Source organism: Halichoerus grypus, chromosome 7, assembly GCF_964656455.1.
Source record: "Halichoerus grypus chromosome 7, mHalGry1.hap1.1, whole genome shotgun sequence".
Classification (NCBI taxonomy): domain Eukaryota; kingdom Metazoa; phylum Chordata; class Mammalia; order Carnivora; family Phocidae; genus Halichoerus; species Halichoerus grypus.
In genome coordinates this window covers 33,057,181-33,062,800 of record NC_135718.1, presented here as the reverse complement: position 1 = coordinate 33,062,800, position 5,620 = coordinate 33,057,181, and the positions used below count along the sequence as shown (strand labels likewise).

At 43.4% G+C, this 5,620-nt stretch overlaps 1 pseudogene; it reads right to left on the bottom strand.

Annotated features, from left to right (window-relative positions):
* Window positions 1–3,195: 3,195 nt before the first annotated feature.
* Window positions 3,196–5,147, bottom strand: LOC118523073 (stress-induced-phosphoprotein 1-like; annotated as a pseudogene).
* Between the last annotated feature and the right edge of the window lie 473 nt (window positions 5,148–5,620).

Below are 5,620 nucleotides of genomic sequence, written 5' to 3'. Positions count from 1 at the left end.
CCTGGAACCCACAGGTGAGAACCATGTGCAATGAAAGTGAGGTAAGGGTATTTCCCTAAAGTGAAATTGTAGTGCTATTAAAAAGAAAGAAAGGATGCTGAACAGGCAAAACAACAGAAGTCATCAGCCGAAGGTGTGGTCTCTGTGGAGAATCTCCATTTAGAGAGCTGGAGTTACCAGGGAAGAGGCCACACCCTTAGATGTGTCTAGAATCCCTTCACTAAAAGGTTTCAAAGAGCCGTTCCGGCTCTTATTTTGCAAAACTTGACAAAATATAATCTCCCATCTTTGTCTATTATTCATGATGATTCACTGCTACAATTTCTATATACATTTTTAAATGGTGTTCTGTCAAACATTCTGTTTTAAAATATTTAAATTGATATCTTCTGTTTCAAAATGATATTTTCCCAAGTGAAGTCAAGCTGCCAATTCTGATTCCATGGCCACCCATCCCTGGGAAATGAGAACAAGCATTCCGAGATCATGTTTTGTTCTCCTGGATGTGCTTTGACTTCAGATCAATCTTCACCGGGCAAGGGTAGCTCTCTTCTTGCTCTAATCACCTTGAGCTGACTTGAAGATTAAAATCTTAGTGGCTCTTTATTGGCCCAAGACTTTTCCTGACTTAGCTTTCCCACAGGTACCTAGGCATTAGCTGGAAATTGTCATAGATCAATCTCAGCAGAGAAGAGAAGAACATAAAACACTGACTTCTGTTAATAATGGTTCCTGGACCTGGTTTCCCCCCCAGAACCTCCTAGAAAGCAAACTAACTATACAGGTTCCTGGGACCCCACCTCAGAGCCACTGAAACTGAATCTTCAAAGAATAGGACCCAGGAATTTTTATTTTTAAACATTCCTTAGGTGATTGTGATGTTGCTAGCCCATCACCAGTTCACTAGCTGGGCCTCTGCTCTAAATAACCACGTTGAACTGACCAGTAGCATGTCAGGAGCACCAAGCCTGTGGTTACAAAAGTTGGCCAAAAGCTTTGGAACACGCTAGCTTTAAGGATTACCTAAAGCAAGACATGGAGTTTCTTTCGGCCTTAGTTTTCTCTATAAGATATTGGAACTGGATCAGGTCAACCTATAGATACTTAGAGCTCTGAAAAATCTGTAACTGTGTTATAATGGAGAAAAAAGTCGCTTGGAAGCTTAGAGATCTTGGCCCAATACAACAGCCTTTATAGTTTTGTGACCTTGAGAAGTCACTTTCACTCCCTGGCTCACAATTTCTTTTTTTTTTAAATTAGTTAGTTGGAATAAATGAGTTAATGAGTGATAATTTTATGATAGCTATAAGATAACAATTAAGCCTTAGATAATTCTCCAAAATAATCTGTCAAAATGTACAGTATGAACGAGCCGAGGTTGATCATAATTTCCTGTTGACTTGGTTTGCTGGGTTGAGAATCTGCAAGCAGCATTTGGTATGTTGGTGTTTAATGGATATGACATTTCACTACACCAAATGGGAATGGAATATTTTTAGCACAGAATTCTCTAAGTTTTAGTAAAGAGGGCTTGTTCTGTGAATGGAGTGTGAACAAGCAGAGATACTATTTTAAAAGACCAAATATAATCCCCCTCCCCATCACAAAATAGTCATATGTGTACATATTTTCACCACAAAGCTTGAAGAACTTACCCCTTTTTATATCTTCTAAAAGGCAGTATTACATCTACTTTAATAATTCTACTGGCTCACACACACTCCTCCTTTCTTTGCATGGCCTGCCTATTTATGATTAATAGGCTAAAATATTGTTAATGATTGAAAGCAATAATAATAGCTACCATTGGGTTGCCTGGGTGGCTCACTTGGTTAAGCGTCTGCCTGCGGCTCAGGTCATGATCCCAGGATGTTGGGATCAAATCCCACATCAGGCTCCCTGCTTAGCTCCCTGCTAAGCTTCTCCCTCTCCTCCTCCCCCTGCTTGTGCTCTCTCTCTCTCTCTCTCTCTCTGACAAATAAATGAATAAAATCTTTTAAAAAAATAATAATAGCTACCACTTATTGAGCACTTACTATGTGTAGAACATGTGCTGAATATTTTATATGTATTTAGTCATTCAAGCCCTGCAACAATGCTATTATTATCCATTTTTTCAAAAGAAAAAATGGAAGTTCAGAGATGTAGAGAAGTCTACCTAGGGCATACAGCTAACAGCAGAACCAGGATTCAAACCAGGTCTCTCTGCAATCGGAGCCCTAGTGATTGACTTACACTGATATACTTACACTGATTGTTATCCGTCAGGATAACCTGGGTTATTTGGTAATACTTCAGTAGCACTCAAATATTACTGGTTTAAAATAATAAAGACTTATTTCTTGTTCATGTTACTGAGAGCACTGTTCCAAGTCATCATAATCTGCATGCATTCATGCATGCATTGATGGAATAGCCACTATCTGGGACATTACTAAGTAACAGTATCAGAGGGGGAAAGAGCCATGGCAAAGTATGCATGACAGCTACTACTGCTTTTATTGGGTTTCTTTATCTGATTTTTTAAAAATGATTTTCTTTTATTTTTTTTTTATAACCACGCCCAACTGGCTTGTTTTATTGGAGAAGGGCATGTGGAGTTAACAACGTGAAGACAGTTGGGACCTGAGGTCGGGAAGAACACCCTCCCCTCCCCATATGTGGCCACTGCCTCAAATAAAAAAATAACCAGCTATGGGGACGCCTGGGTGGCTCAGTCGTTAAGTGTCTGCTTTCAGCTCAGGTCATGATTTCAGGGTCCTGGGATCGAGCCCTGCATTGGGCTCCCTGCTTGGTGCGAAGCCTGCTTCTCCCTCTCCCACTCCCCCTGCTTGTGTTCCTGCTCTCGCTATCTCTCTCTCTGTCAAATAAATAAATACAATCTTTAAAAAAAAAACACAACAACTATGGGAGAGCCGATGCGACAGTGACAGAGGGTGGGGAAGGGAACACGGAACCCCAGGGCAGCAGAAGAGACCATGCGTGTGCTGGGAGGGCTCCAAGGCAGTGGCAGTACAAGTAACATGAGTAGGACTCTCTGTATCTTCCACATAGGTCTATGTAAATATATAGAGAGAAGTTGTTTGCTTTCCCTTGCTCTCTGCTCTGCTCCAGCTACTTGCTGCAGCCCCAGCTCCTCTTTCCACATGAGGGCGAAGGGAAGAAGATGATGAGCAAGTCATCACCAAACTGTGATCAGACCCACACATCCATCAGCTTCTGGATCTTCTGTGCTATTACAGGATTCTTTAAGTGTTCAGTGAGTGCCTGGGGTCCTTCTGCATCGGTGGCTCACTCATTATCTGCTGCACCTCCATGCTGTCATGTCGCGCCTCCATGCTATCATGTCGGTTCTACTGAGCCATCATACAGCGTTGGTAACCGTCTGCCACCTCCTTACCATTGGAGTCCAGATCTAACGCCTTCCAGTAAACATCCATGGCTTTTGTGTAGTCCTTCGTCTCCTCTAGTGCAGCTGCTTGCCGTTTGTAACCCTTGATGAGGGTTGGCTCCAGCTGGATACATTCCTCACAGTCCTTGAGCACCAGCCGAAACTCCAGGAGTTTGGTGTAGCAGGCAGATTGATTGCTGTACAATTTGGCATCTCTTGGGTTCCATTTGATGGCTTCGGTATAATGCTTCATGGCCTGGGGAGAGTCCCCTTTCTGAAAACATTCATTGCCTTTGTTCTTCTCCTCCAAGGCCAGGTCAGGGTTTATACAGGCCAGCCACTCTTGGTCCTTGAGAATTTTCTCCACTTGTTGGCATTTCTTTTTTTTTTTTTTTTTTTTTAATTTTTTTAATGTTATGTTAATCCCCATACATTACATCATTAGTTTTAGATATAGTGTTCCATGATTCATTGTTTGTGCATAACACCCAGTGCTCCATGCAGAACGTGCCCTCCTCAATACCCATCACCAGGCTAACCCATCCTCCCACCCCCCTCCCCTCTAGGACCCTCAGTTTGTTTTTCAGAGTCCATCGTCTCTCATGGTTCTTCTCCCCCTCCGATTTCCCCGCCTTCATTCTTCACTTGTTGGCATTTCTTGCGCACATCTGGTGTTCAGGGCTCTGCCAAAGACTTGTTATAGAAATGGATGGCATCCTTGCACTTTTCTTCTTTGAAGTAGGAGTTGCCATCTAAGGCTATACCACCCTGAACGCGCCCATTCTCGTCTAAAGTAGGAGTTGCCAATTCGAGAATAAGCTTTGGCAATCTTGTCAATAATCTTGGTTTTCTTGCCCCACCTCAACGGCCTTCTCAAAAAGCTCCCGGCATTTACTGTAGTCGCCCTTCTCGAAGTACACAGCTGCTTGATTGGTCATGTAGGGCATGTTGGTGGGATCTAGGTCCTTGGCTCTGTCATAGCGCTTCAAGGCTGTGTCAAAGTCTTTTGTCTTGTAGGCCTCACTCCCCAACTCTTTTTCTTTCAGTGCCTGCTTCTTCTTCTGGGGAAGATCTTCTTTCACTGGCTCTGGCTTGGTGTCCTTTTTGGGAAGAGGTGGTAGTGGAGCTGTTGCAACTCCCTCCTCCTCATCCGTACTGCCCAGACCAACTCCCAGCAAGACACTGAGAGTAGTCATGATCCGGGGATCTTACGGTTCGTACCTAGGTCACACGGCTTGTTTCATAGTTGCTCTATCAGTTGCTGGTAGGTAGGATCAGTGAGCAGCATCCTTGTCCTGGGATCACTCTCTAACTTGTGGTACAGATGCGGCATGTTGAAAGGATTCATGAATTTCCTCTCTGCACCACCGGGCCTCCATATTCTGTAAGCCCTCTTTGAGCTGAGGATTATTTGCTTCATGTTTTAAACCTTCTTTGTAGGTTCCCTTGGCTTCTTCGGATCAGTGTAAGAACTCAAGAGCTACTGCTTTCTGTGAATAGCCCTTGCCCCAGTCAGGCTTTAAGTCAATAATTTTGCAACCATCCTCATAAGCCTTCTGGTAGTCACCTTTCTTGGTGTAGGCTGCTGAGCAATTTCTGTAGAGCACATGGTTCTGGGGATCTAGCTTAATTGCTTCAGAGTAGCACTGTAATGCATCAACGATGTTGCCTGCACTCAGGGCCTTATTGCCCTTCTCTTTTAGCTCATTTACCTGCTCCATAGCCCGGCCCGGAACCCAGTTGAATCAATTCCATCCACTCCACATTCTCAACCCTTAAAAATTATTTTCATTTAATATTTGGATAACTTTTTTCAAGGGAAGTTTCCCCCAAAATAGAGAGATTAAAAGGGCCTAAGCCCTTGGAGATATCACTGTTACTTTGATGAAGATTTTACTGTCTTGTCTTCCTAATCTGAGGCCAATATGTCGGGTAGTTATCAATGACATGAGCCAGATGGCTCATATTTATAATATTGACACTGGTGTAGGGCCAAAGTGCAGACTACTTATATATACACACATCTGCTAAAAGGCTCCTCCATGACAAAGAAGAACAGTTACATGGTAGGTGAATTCTCCCAGAAGTACAGCCCAAGCGTGGCACTGCCAGCCTGCACTGGTGTGCTAGGAAGGGCCAGAGGGGCCAGCCCAAGATTCTGAGGAGATCTACAATGTACAATAAAATGTGGCATGTATTACTAGTCCCTGATAACCCAGCACATTGGGC